The sequence below is a fragment of the Vidua macroura genome, chromosome 21, assembly GCF_024509145.1.
Source record: "Vidua macroura isolate BioBank_ID:100142 chromosome 21, ASM2450914v1, whole genome shotgun sequence".
Taxonomy (NCBI): Eukaryota; Metazoa; Chordata; class Aves; order Passeriformes; family Viduidae; genus Vidua; species Vidua macroura.
The window spans coordinates 309,554-324,401 of record NC_071591.1 but is presented as its reverse complement, the minus strand read 5'-3'; positions in this window follow the sequence as shown (position 1 = coordinate 324,401).

The window sequence follows — 14,848 nt, the reverse complement described above, 5'->3', positions numbered from 1 at the left end:
TTGGGTTTTTTTTTCTTTTTTTCTTTTTTTTTTTTTTTTAAACTTGAATTTTACAGCACTACAAGGAAAAAAACCTCACTATTGATCCTTTAAGGTTAAGAACTTGGTGCACTTAAATTATTCTATCCCAGAAAGTTTGAAATTTATAGTCCCTCTTGAACCTTTCTGCCTCACCAGCTTCCTTGGGAGGACCCTACTACAGGCTGTACGCCAACTGCAGTAAAATTTAAAGAGGTGAGAGAGAAACTTCCCAGAAAATATAAACATTTCATGGAAATGAAATAAGTCTTCCCTTATAGGAACTCACCTCAGCAAGCTTTAGATAAATGAAATGGTATTCAGAATTTTAAGTGGATGTAAAGTGTGGTGGTTTAGATGCATTTGTTTATGAGCAATGCAGAAGTGCATATTGTCCTGGGAGGGTCTGGGGGCCATCAGAACCCCTGTCCCGGGGTCAGTGGCCACCGGGATGGGGGTTGGTTTGTACTTCCCTCCAGGCCAATGGCAGCTCTGCTCCCCAGGGACAGCCCCTGCCCCCACACACCCTGTGCAGGAGGGAAACGTGCCCGAGCTCAGAGATGGGAAACTTGGAAAAACAGCAGCAAGCAAGGCACGGGAACACACTCTGCTCTCGTGTTCGAGATCTCTGCTGACACAACACAGAAGAGTCACATGGCTGTGGGGAGAAATAAAGTGTGAGCACTGGGAGGGCTGTAAATTCCTCAGCTGCACTTGCTGGGCACTGGCTCCAGAGGCTTACTCCTCCTGCAGCTTTCTGTGACCCATGTTTCCTCAGAAATCTCAACACATCTGTGGAGGGTCTCAGAAGCTGCTGGGAAAACGACATGATGTAGGCAAGAATGGATTTTTCAGAGGGAAACTTTTTTGGCTGGGAAGATGTTGGAAAATTCAGACCCAGTGGTGGCTTGGAAACACCAAGGCATTGATGCCCACACAGTGCTGCTCTCTGTGGAAGTCCTTGTCACGACCTCAGGAGATCTGTCAGGCAGATCTAATGTGGCTTTTCTGGCCGTCCCTCTCGCACGGCCGTGCACTGAACCAGCTTCAGCACAGGCCGTGGGCGAGCCCAGCAGAGGCGCGAGCTGACGGGCGTTTGCTCACGCTGATCCTCTGTTAATGGCGCAAAATAAAAACAGGGAAAACGTCACAAAGCCTGGCATTTCCACATGCTGTCACCGATTGGAACGGTTCTGAGGTCATGTTTTCCTTTCCTGGTTGTTTATCCAGAAATGTGTAAACTCAGTTCATTTAGAAACATTAACCCATGCAGTATTTGTCCTTAAGAAATACTTCTGTATTTGGCTCAAACTTTTCTAAAGACTTCTTATTTTTTCTGTTTACATACCTCAGACAAACCCTTGCTAAGCAATTGAAAGCTGGCTTCATGTTAACTTGTCATTACCAAGGGTTTTCAGAAAATTCTTTTAAAATTAGTTTTAAGAGACAATAAGAAGCCAGCTTGAAGAAAGTTGTCAAAACATATAAATGGTAAGGGGACAGTGTCAGCCTTCTGCATGATAATTTGGGAAATTACCCCAGGGAGACTCATCACAAGCCATAAATCTGCATTTTAGTTTTTTAGCCAAAAGCCCTATCTCTCTAGTCAGCTAATGGCATTTTGACAGGGCATGCAGCTGAATTTCTTTAGAAGTGGAGTTGGGGAGACTGCAGGAAAATTTAGTAGTTTAGTGGCAAAATTTTTCACACCAATGTCTTTGAAATGGTAGCACTCGTGGTGTTTGTCTGCTCTTTCTGAAAAGTTTTATTGTCCAAAATTTTTTTTAGATATTTTATGAGTGAAGATGAAGCTCAAGCAAGGAAATCATTGCTTTAGCCAAAAGAGGGCAGGGTATGGACAGAGGGGTTTGCAATGCCCCCACGTCCTCTCTGTTCTTCTTACTTTAAAGTGTAAGCCCTCCTAGAAGCCACAGTGCTGCCCCAGCCCTGCTGGGGCTCTCGCCCTGCCCTGTGTGAGCCTCGAGAGCAGCAGGCTCCTGCTCCTGTGTCAGGGGCTGCAGTGGCCTGGAGGCATGCTTGGAGGAGGCAGAAGGATGGCAGCAATTGCAGTTTCACTCTTCTCTGTGACATATTGCATCCAGAAGAGAAAATATTGCCTTGTAGGAAGCATAAATCAGGGCTGCTTTCAGCTTTTAAAATGACGTAAAGTTTGTATGAATATACTTATAGCCTCTGATGCAAATAAAACAAGATGTGACAGATAAAGAGGGCTGCCACTACTAAGCTAATGTTATAAAACTTCAGTAAGTGACTAGCAGTTGGCAGGATGTTCAAAGAAGGTTTTACTCTCCCTGACACTGATATGGTGTCTGAGATATCTCTTTTTAAAGCTTTTTTTTTTAATTTTATATGCTTTTAAAAACAGTCATTAGTTAAGATCGCCTTGAGCTCCATCCTTTAAGCCAAATTTATTGATTCCAAAGTACCAAATAATTTTCTTCGGTCATGGAAAACAAAGGTATGCTCTTTGTGGTGTTTGTTTCTTGGCAGTGATGTTGCATTTTCATACGGCAAACATATATTCTACTTTCCAAATTCAGACTAACTGGGGTTATTACATAATGTCTCTCTGAAGCCAGTCTTACCTTATCTCTCTGGAAGACTGTATCACTCCACAAATGGCACAGACTGACACATATACACAAACATATGTGTTCATACCCAGCAGCAATGAAGAGTTCAGTTCCTCCACAACCCAAACAGCTCCCTACAGGGACTCTAAGACAAGACCAGCTGTCCTGATTTGCATTTGCTTTTGTATTTTTTAATAGATTGCTTTCCATATGTGTATAGCAAAGAAGTGTTTAACTTGGGCAATGTTCTCTATGAGGTGTGCAGGTTTCACAAGTAGATATAATAATGCATACATGTACACACACACACACACATATATATACATATATATATATATGCCAGGTAAAGGTTGGACCAGGTACAGAATATCTGGATGGACTGTCCTGTCAGGAATTTGCAAGATTTAGGAATTCTCTATAAGAAGTTACACAACTCTTCCCCATTTGACTGCTCAGATACTCACCAAGTAATCAATCACCATGACTCCTCACAAAGATAACATTCTGAGCAAGAGTAAATTACAGAGATTAAATCTCTAAGGGAGTATTTAAACAAACCATAATTACAAAAGTTTACTCTCTGTAACACTTTCAACTCCTTATCACCAAGTCTTCTACAATTTGTTACCTTAATTACAAGTAGCCAAATTTCTCTGATCTGACCTCTAAAATGATCAGAAATAAGAATGCCTAATATAGATTCTATGTTTTTCAAGGCCAGACACTGTAAGGGTCATAATAATGACTGCCATGGTGGGATGCATCACTGTCAAGAGGTTTGCACCAATGTCTTGCATTGCTTATACTTCAATACATATTAATTTTGTTGGCACACTTTTTCCCCCTGCAAATAGAGCCCAGTGCTGACTATACTGGTCTTCAGTATTATCTCTGTGCCCCTCTGTGACAGCCTCTTTTTGGTGGCAGGTGACATTTACATCTCAGGTGATTTACATCTCATGTGATTCCATCTTGGAAAGGTTACTTGTAAGCACAGCTACTCCAGCCCAAGCAATGCACTCCGCCAACTCAGAGCAACACAGAACAAAGAACCAGGTTTTGCTCCCTGTGTAGGGAATTTTTACTTTTCGTTCTGGGATAAAGCATTCTATGGTGAGCTAATTCCACAAGGAAGCCTTCCTTCTGTCACTAGCACGCAGCAATTCCTGCAGATCTAAAGCAGATCTTTCCATACAGTGTCTGGCACATATTTCAGTGTCAGTTCTACTCTAGAAAATCTCTCTGACCCGTCAGAATGAGCTCTCAGAGCTACACAGGACAGGGAGGACCCAGCAGCCCACAAAGATGCTGGGATGAGTCACCCCAGAAGGGAATGAGAGTCTAGTAGCACTCAGGGTAAATGTCAGCTTTTGTGCTGCCAGAGTGGGAAGAGGAAAGCTATAAATCTCTGACCAGAGAAAACCAGAAACTCAGACCTGAAGATTCAGCAAGCACCCACAGGTTTGAGGTTTCTGGTCCATTGCCTTCACCATTGTTAAAACCAAAGCCAAGCCCAGAGGACAGGTGTCTTGCCTCAGGCTGCAGAGCAGAGTGGATGCAAAAAAGGACAGGGACACGAACAGTTTGCACAGGCTAACAGGCTGCTTTAAATCTCAGGGGTAACAGGAACTGCATTGTTGCTGTTTGCCTTCCTTTGGTCATTGCAGCAAAGGCAAGGGGACTACCACCATATGAAAAATGGAGTACATGACGTAAGAGCTGGTCATATTAGGCCCTATCATTCTACTTTATCTCTCACTATTGCAGGCCATTTAGCCTTCACCTTCAGCAGTTGTGAGAGTCTTCGAATCACAGCTGCATTCTCTCTGAGCAATATGACTTTCACCAAGGCATTTTCTGTTTTGAGCGTAATAGAGGTTTGCAAAATGCCCTGTTTTCAACTGCACTGAATGAGACTATTGAGTAACCTAATGCTGGCCAGGGCCAAAGAGCAAGTAACCTTCCACAGCCAGCTCAACATCACTCCCCATGCCTCAGCACCAACTCCACTCTGAGATGTTTTCACAGATCTCCTGAAGGATTTAGAGTCAGAGTGACAATGGCAGCAGATCCCAGCCTTGGGCAAAGTAAAATGAGATCCAACAGCTGTAGCACAACAGCTGGCAGCAATTTGCCCCATAGATACTGCCATGGCAGAAAGTCTGGGCCAGTGCTGGGAAGGCCATGCAGCAGCTGTGGTTCACACTATTTAGTGAACAGTTAATACAATCAATTACTTTCCAAGAATGTCTAATGAATCACTGGGCCATTAACATGAACAGTCATAATGTATATTCCCAACATAAGTATTGCTTGAATAATCCCCAAGGGAATAATTAGAAGTGCATCACTTGGAAGAATGCATTGTATGTAATGCATTAGTGGATCCTAATAAATACAATGACTCCTCAGCATACTGTCAGGGATTTAGAAAGAAGTCAGTGGATGGAAGACAAAGAGAGAGAGACGAAGAGAGTCAAGAGAGAGATCATGATGTGAATAATACCTTGTTATGAGTTTAGAGAATTTGTGTATCTCTTTTTTGGCATCAAGATTAAAGATATGAAGCAGAGAAAGAAGGAAGGAACTTAAATGGTCATATTGATTCCTGACATGTGATTTAGTCCTCCCTGTGGCTAACCTACCAATCTAACTTGCTCCTTATTTAATGTAGACCCTGGTGTCTGCATAACCCAAACTTCAGTTACAATGTTTAAGTTCATTTCTAGCTGTAGTTAATTCCATCCTTTAAGTAACATAAGCAGAGCTCACTGACTAATTCACTTAAGGGATACTCCAGGGAGAAATTATGCATGAGAAATTCAAATGCACAATTTGCATGAGAGGCAAATTACTCTGCCTCTGTCCAGGGCAGGCACTGAACACTACTTCAAAAGCCTCCAATCCACCTTTGTGCCATGCCACAAGGCACAGAACATTCATCCTCTATGCAATGTTTTAAAAATCATCTAGCCCCTGCACGTTTAATTACTACAGAAATTATTATTAGGTGTTTTGGGAGTACATGGCATGCAAGGAAAACATGACCAGCTTCTGCAGGTATGGATAGACATTCTCTTTCCCAAAGGACACTAACCATGAACAACACAGACATGACCTATAGACAGAGCAGGATTATGTCTTTGTATGCTTCATGTTCCCACTCTTATAAGTTACTATTGGTATTCATATTTGTTTAGGGCCCAAGCTGAGCACTGCAACAGCCTGTGTCCCTACACAATAGGAGCTGGTAGGCACAGTAGGGTAGAGCTATGACCCTAGGAGTCAGTCATTGCAAAATTAAGCTAAGCTAGCTTCTCAAAAAACGCTTTGGATAGAAAAGCTCCCTTTACACACCTAAGACTATGAGAGGACATAAATAATTAGTTGTCCTGTATCTCTTACTGCAGAAAAGATTTCAGGTAATGCAAGCGTAAAAACATAGATATAGAGCCACCATCCACATTTTTTTCCTCATAAGGATGAAGAGTATATTAAGTGACCTTCCTCTCCAATAGGATAAGAAATCTAATGCCAGCTTAGGAAACTTAAAGTTATTAGCAGTTACATATTACTGGCAACGTATTTTACACCAGACAGCTATGAAAAAAAAAAGTCATAAAAATGCAATTAAATGTCTGAACTGTTGCTATTTTGGAAATTAAAACAACACACAGTGTCCTTGCTGCAGCTTATATTACTTACTTATGACTTCTTATTTTCACCAGTTTAACCATGCTTCTTTTCCATAAATGTCTGCTGTAAATAGGTCCTTTGGGAACCTTGAAAATAACAAGATCTGTAATAAAAAAATTAATAACACTGAGAGAAAACTCAGGTTGGAAAGGCGTTTTTAGAGCACATTAAAGGGTCTATTTAAAAAAAAAAAATACTTGCAGAGAAACACCCCAGGTGCTCTGTAGCAGGTAGATCCGAACTGTCACTGTTGAGAGGTAAAAGAAGGGACACCAAGTTTTCAAGAGATTGGACTTTATGGCTGCTGGGAATACTGCTAGACTCTCCAAAGTGGCATTAAAGAATTTTGTTCTCATGATAAAATCACACAAAATACCATTGTATGTGAACAGTAACAGCCATGTTTACATTATTTCTATATATCAATTCTTCTTGTACATGAAAAGTTCTAAGGCAGCACTCCCCAGTTCAATTCACAAAGAAGAAGGTAGAATTCATTTACAATTATGAATATTCCAATTGGAAAGTATAAGCTAAGGGAGAAAAGAGAATTATATCAACACATCACAGAACATTGTCAACAAGTAGCATGCTGAATTCTGAACTTCTATGGTTTCATAAGATAACGATTTGGTTTTTTTTGTTGCACAAAATTTGTCACATCTTTGTCTAATTGGGACATTGGTGTTGTATGCAGTAAGGCTAGAAAGAGTTCTAGAGATTATACTGTTTCAAATGAAAATGGTACACTGTCTAGTAAGACAGATGAAGACAGTGTTCAGCATATATTTCTATCCCAAATATGAGGAAAAAAAGATAAAGAATGGTTATTTTGATGGAAGGTGATGAAACAAACATTGTCAGAGTGACTCTGATGCTTACGAAAGAGCAATAATTAGTCAGTTAGCAAAAACCAATGATTTGCATCCAAGCATTCAAAAATAAATCAGTGACTGACTTGAACTTGGATGCTAATTCTATCTAGAGGGCTTTGAACATTTGGCAGTTCAGAAGAAAATTAATTTTTACTTAGAAGGTATATATGAAGGGTTTAAAGCCAGTAAAACCAATCTTCAGTTTCACCTAAGGCCAGCCACATCCTGGGCTGCATCAAAAGAGAAGTGGGCAGCATGATGATGCCCTACTCTGCCCTCATAAGGCCCCACCTGGAGCTCTGCATCCAGCTCTGGCTCCTCAGCATGACACAGAGCTGCTGGAGCAGGTCCAGAGGAGACCACAAAGATGATTAAGGGCCAAAACTCCTCTGCTATGGAGACAGGCTAAGAGAGTTGGGGGTGTTCAGCCTGGAGAAGAGAAACCCCGTACAGTGTCTAAAGAGGGCCTCAAGACAATGATCTTAATTTATTCTTGATGAGTCATCCAGTGTTGGACTTCATGGCTGTGTCTGCCACAGATTCTGACGCTGCCTTTCTCAGGATTGAGAAAGTGAATAGATACAGGGGAGCAGTCAGCAGGTCTCTCAGTAAGCCAAAAGGAACCAGGGAGGGAACAAGATTCACTTAGAGAAGTGCTGGAAGCAAAATCCACTTCAGGAATAAATCAGTGGCCATTATAAAATGAGTAATAGTCTAATTACTTTCCAATCTCTTGACTGTTGTGGGAAACATGAGGAAGCTGTGGATTATTAGATGTTCTTCTTGTGCTTGAAGATTGTGAGGATTTCTTCCCACATCCTCCACGAGCCGCTGAAGCTGAACATGCTGAAAGCAGGAAGGGAAACCCAGGCTTTAGATGGGGCTGTGAAGGTACAGCATCATAAAAACTCTCATGTCCCATATGAGGGTGTGCAAGCCCTCTTTGTCCAGCCATTTGAGGGAAAGGGATCCTTGGAAAAACATGAAAAACCCACTGCAGGAAAGACTGCTGTAACCTGTCAGTGGCTGGGAGTTGAGAGAAGCACTTCAGGACATGTCTTCTCCTCTTTTCCAAAATGCCAAGTGGCCATCCTGTCTTTTTTTTTTTTTTTTTTTAGTTTTTTTTTTTTTTAGTTGTTTTTTTTTTTTTTTTTTTTTAATTTTTTTTTATTTTATTTTTTTGAGGCCAGAAGCCAGAAACAAATTGAGGAAATAATCACATTCATCCTGGGCCCTTTGGCTGCAATCTGTAGTCAGGGTTTTGAATCTTAAACAGATTCTATGCATTATTACTCCATTTCATATATTTATTATATGACTATGAATTATTATTATATGAATATTTTTTCAGTCCTAGCCCTTCTTTATAATACAATATAACGTCTCAAATGATTAAAAATAATTGCAAGAACTGATCACACCCAGACAAGGTCACCATCTTAGTTTATTCATACAATATCCAGGCTTTGTAATGTAAAACAATAATAGAAGAGCACTTTTGTAAAAGCATATGCAAACCACTTGATGTGATGGAAACAGCTCTGAAGACAAGTTGTAAAAGCCCAGATATGTGAGAACTCTTACTCTGCAGAATTTTAAACTGCAGATTTGGTAAGAGATGTATTTTAACAACTAAAACATCCTCTGCAAAGATGAACAAAGATTAATGGACAACATACTACATCACCACTAGATTGTTTTTAATAATCTGCCAGTTTTATTATTTATTATCCCAGCACCCAAAATGTGTCACGCAGCAAACAAATGTGAAAGAAATTACTAACATACAGGTTACCTGAGGGAGAAGATTTAAGATTTGCCATACTAATCCTGTAACACAATAAACTCTGTATGACTAGAATTTTATGACAGCAGGCAATCAGAGGTCCTTATTAAATAACAATTGTACATGAGACAGTAAAAATCTCAGTTTTTAGTTTTATAACCAAACATTGCTGGCAATATTAATATAGTACTATAGCAGTGACATCCAAGACCTATGTCTCTGACAGCTGCTCTGGGCTCAGACCAAAACTCTGGCTCTCACACAGTTAAAAGATTAAATTATTATGCTTTGTTGAAACTTTCTCCTGCTTGCCCTATGTCAAGAATGCTGTATGTGGCTGAGAGCTGCCTTGCTACACGTAGAAGGAAAATGGTTAATAGTAAACTGACATCTGGTACTCCAAAAGAGCCAAGAATGTTACTACAGAGGTCACAAGGTGAGTGGCACAGTCCCCGAATAAAATTAACTTGGAGATTTCATGTAGAGTATCACATTTCTGAGCATATTCTTGACATCTTGTCGTATACACATCACCACTGTTGCAAATGGGACTAAAAGCAGTTCCCTTTGAATGTGGTGCTTAAACAGCTGATATTCTTCCAACAAATTTCCTGGTTTTGAAGAGAATTGAAAGCTATACATTTTTAAAGCAATATCTCAATATGAATGAATAACAAGTCCCTGCAAAGTGTAGACATTGACTAACCAATGGAGACAAAGACTTCTACGCAATTTCTGCCATCTTTTTATTTAGTTCTTCTTCTTTTCATATACACATGTACCTGGCAAGACTGCAGTGAGAGAAGCATTATCTACAGAAACTGTTTTTGAAATTATGAGGATGTAAAATGTTCTTTGAGCTTAGTGGATTAATGTGACAGCCTCAGCTGGAACGTGTGGCTGGCAGTGGTGGCCACTACCTGCTCTGCCCCTCCACATGCTCCCTGGCTGTCCAGCCTGGCTCCCACTGGTACCCAGGTACTGACAACAAACTAGGCACAAGCACGAGGTAAAACATGTTAGTATTTTCTCATGGGGAAAATGTAAAGCAAACTATTTTGGTTTGTATTTGCAACGCACTGAGTTCAGAGAGGGAGAGGTGCTGGTTCTGCTTGTACACAGTAATTACATGAACTATGATAAAGTGTCTGAGCATTTTGTCTTATTTAATCTGAGTATATAAATACTGGTCTGTTTATAACCTAATTTCTGGACACAGCCTCAAATACCATCTAATTTCACCTTTCCTTCTGTGCTGCACTGCTGTGCAGTCACAGCTGTAATACATGAGGAAATGCCAGTGGAAAACCCTTTTCTACTCTGCCAATGAGATGGCTGAAAAAAATGTTCATAGAGTGGTAAGAAGGGTGAGAACATACTTCTCTGGACAGAATAGTGGAAGCAAACCCAAGACTTACAGAGTAATATATATCTTTTATTGTATCAGCTAATACAGGAGCATCAGACAAGCTTCTAGGTATACAGGCATTCCTCACATCTGAAATAGCAGCATATGAGAGAGAACTGAATAGAGAAATTCAAATTGGAGAGGCAAGGTGAGGCTGAATCTTCTCCATACGATTTTGGCAGGTGTACATTCCATTATCTCATTCAGCTTCCCTTTGCAGGGCCAGTTTCTTCCTCAACACACAACTAATGCTTGTTTCATTGGGAGCAGCTGTTTTTAATCTCTCTAAAGGTGAAAGGAACCATGAATGTCATTTCTTTTGGTAAGCACCTGCTAGAGCATCCTGTGCATTCCACAGGATGACCAGATAGAAGAGCCTTTCCTGTCCTCAGCTGCATTTGCTCTTACATTATGAGCAAGGATAAATGTGAGTGTGATTTTCTGTGGACTTTTTTGATTTCTCATTATCACATTCTCTCTTTTTCATCTCTTCTCTCAACAAAACCAAGTTATTTACAGTAAAATTGAACACTTTTTGTTGCCTGCCTATGGACTCACTGATATTTGCATTGTATCATTTTAAGAATGAGAGAGTAGCCCTAGAGCTTAGATCTCAGTAATGTAATTCTAACAGTTTGTAGTTTGTCCAATTTTTATGTACTACTTTTCTTTGACTAAAGGCTGCACTTTGTCTGCAGAACTTGCTCTGCCAAACCATCTGTTCTCCTTGCTAAAATATGTTCTCACTCCTCTCTAAGACTGAGGGCACCCAAACATCCTACATCCACAGTGTCTGCACTTCCATGTATTTTACTTTGCACTGACTCCACATGTGAATGCCAGCAGCTCCTAGTGAGCATTCCAAGAGTGCAATCCCAGTTTGAATACCACTAGTTTTTGCTGTGCTTCTGCATCTCTTTCCTTCACTGTAGGCCTTCTGTCACCAGCAGCACCAATGCCAAAGGCACCTTATCACCAAAGTAATCTTTTCTCAAAACATGTCAGTAGAGTACTTCAAAGCTGCACTTACTGTAGAAGTCATACTTGATCCCAGATATACTTCAAAGCTACATTTATTTTAAAATTCATATTTGATCCTAGATAATGTCTCTTAGAATATTCACGTGTATTTGTTCCAAATTGTCTTTTTAGATCAGTTGCTCTGTCATGTTTTCTCTGGCAATCTGACAACATCAACTGATCAGCAGTGACACAGCAAATCCAACAAGTCATTAATGGTTTTATGAATTGTAGCTAAGAGCCATCAATTCATCTGAGATGTGAATAGCCTTTAACAGCCTCATGAAGTCACCTCTAGCATCTGCTCTGCCCAGTGCTGAGGGAAACATCACAGTTTCAAGCCACTGTCACAGCACAGGGCTCATGATGACTGCAATGTGACAGCTAGCATGTACATATGACAACAACTACCCTGAGCGTTGAATGAATGCTGGAGGACACAACAGGGCCATTTCAGTAGAATGCTAGGGATCAGCAATACATTGTAACTTGACCACTCTTCAGGCTTATGATAAGGCAGGCTAGCTATAATTGTATTCTGCTAAACATGCCTTTCTTCCCTGTGACACCAGTAATGAGCCTCCAAAGGTAAACTTCACAGGGCAGTCTCCTCACAACGGCAACAGTGACCAGACTCCATGTTCTGTGAGAAAGCAAGGAGAATTACAGATCTGATTCTTTCATTGCCCCCATCTACCATCCTAAGCAAGATTTAATAAAGACACTTTTTTTCGAGCTTACTGGATGTTTCATTCCTGTAAAAACATTTCCAATTCAGTAATAGTCTGTACAGAAGAAAAATTCTGCTGTATGGCTAAACAGACAGTAAAACATTTTTCTAGCTACAATGTGGCAGAAGTCCTATTGTACTACTAGATAGGCCTATAGAGTCCTGTCTCTAGTTTTACCCTAGGTGAGTGACTTGTTAAAGGGACTACATGACTGTCTTTTCTACCACAGTCCTGTCCATTGCCTGTGCACTCTGCACTGAGATCTGAGGGTACAGGTCCTCCCAGTGCTTTGGGATTGTACTGGGCGCTGGTTCTTCATCACCACTTCTTTTGGAATATACCTACTGTCAGTGTTGAAAATATGTAAGTCTGCCTTCAAACAATAACTGGAAATATTACTGGGATTAGCTTGCATGTCAGTGTCACTATCCAGTCACTTAACAATCACTCAAAGAAATGATATAAAATATCACTTTTTTACATAGATGAATAATAGAGTGTTTGTCAGTCACTTCTATGCTGACTGAGCCCTTTTGACTTGCTGAAACTAGAGTCCTTTTTTTTTCCTAAACCTCACGAGAAAATGTTGACAAAACAGGCAATTTTCTGTAATTTCTCTGCAAGCTTCTGTCAGCACAAGAGGCAGCCAGAGCCCGCTCATTTCAGATAACACCACAGGGTAACCTTTGACATCCACCCCCTCACTGCCATCGGAGGCTCCTCTAAGTGCAACAGTTGTGTCTTTCAGGTTGCAGGATGCAGACCCACAATTTGGGCTCTTGTTCGTTGAAGGCAGCCTTTGTTTCCCAGCTGACTAAGAAGCTCTTATAAAAGGGATAAGAAATGTAGTTAATAGCTTGAGAGTGGCCTAATCATCGGCTGCTATTACCCCTCCAATATTAGGGAGGATGACAGACCTATCAATAACAGAGCCCCAGGTGAGGTACAGCAGCTGATAAGGTGAACTTTGGCTTGATCTTTGCTCTGCAGAGCACAGCACTTATTTGAAAGACAAGCCAGCACCTATTTTTTTTTCTTCATATTGTGCTAAAAATCATTCAGCTGAGCAGCTTCTGTTGTGTTTTTCTATCTTAAACCACAGTGATTTGACCAATTAAATTTATAAGAAGAGATGAAAACTGAAGAACTCCCCTATCAGATCATGGAAGCTAGAGATATGTACCTGTGTGATGTACCCACTCATGTGAAAGTAAAAGGAGGTGAAATGAGAAAGCAGGTCTCCATATGCTACTCCTCTTTACACACTTGTGATGCGTGCACAGATTTGCACATGCATACATCATACACATACCAAGCAGCTACCTTTTCCTTAAGTAAACAACATGCAAAAGCTAAATATGCAGCAAATACATTATAACATCATTTTATGGTCACAACAAGTTAAAACAGGCAGAAACTACAGACTAGAGTGACTGGATACACTCTTGCTTGGAAACAAGACTACGAAGTTACTTTTAGTACCACGTAGTCTCAGAAGTTACCAGAACTTACCTAAGAGAGGAAGGACTGGGAGGTATGGGAGAAGAAAGATGAAGATCCAGAGTTGATGAGAGGACAAGGAAGACAGAGCAGAGAGTGGATATGATGTTTCACTGACCTCTCCCCTGGTTGCATTCTCTGCCTCTACTCTGGAAAGGAAATGAGAACAGGCCCTCATCACCACAGGCTTAGTTCCATCTCTGTGAAAATGAGTGTGAGTCCTTCCACTGACTGCATTGTGCTAGGTCTGGGGCTGTAAGCAACTGGTGCTCAAGCAGCTAGTATTGGGACTAACTCACCTTCCATCATGACACTGAGAAAAGATGCAAACCACAGAGTCCTCAGCAGGCAGCTGCAGACTCCCATTATGTTGCACTGAATGGAGATTAGTATTTAGAAGAGATCACAGCTAAGCAGGCTTTCTTCATTGTCAAACTATGTTTAGTTTGGTGGGTTTTTTTTTAAATCTGTTTAATCCTTTTCTTTTAAAATAAGGGAACTTTTAATATAACCAAAGATGCTGCTTTTAAACACATCCAGGTTTTTGAGAATTTTTTTTTATCAAGTATTTAACTGGAGTTTTGTTACTAATGCTGGACTTATAGTAGCTAAAGCCAATATAATACTTTCCTAGTATTGCTCAGAAGTACTTAAGCTAATATTTCCAAAGCCAGAATTCTTTAAAAAGATATGGGCACAATCTCAAATGGCTCAGAGCCATGTACTTCAGAGTCTGACACTGAAGTATTTTTTTTTCTAGGCAACTTCTATGTTCTTAAACTATTGTGGCAAATCTTGCATCAGCTTCTCTGACAGCAGCCTTCTTCTGAGCATAGTCCTGGCACTCTGAAAAGCATTAGAATTTATAATGCTAACACTTATGAGAAGATGCAATGAACAGATTAGGATCTAAACCCAAGGAAACATGAGCCTAGAAGAAATAATCTCTGTGAATTCTAGCAGCATGCAGAGGTGAAGGAACCTCCCTGGCTGTGCTCGGGGCCCTCTGTGATCTCCTGGCTCAGAGGATTAGGCAGCTCCTTGCACAGAGATTGCTTCACCCTGCAAAGGCTAACATGGTCTGGAAGCACAGAGGGGAGCAGCTTTGGTCTGAATGTCACTGTGGTTCTGGAGGTTCAGCCTGATCACAGCCAGGGCCTGGGGCAGGCTAGCACCATGTCCACAACACCTGTGGTCCCCCTTTTGGCAGAGCTGGCTCC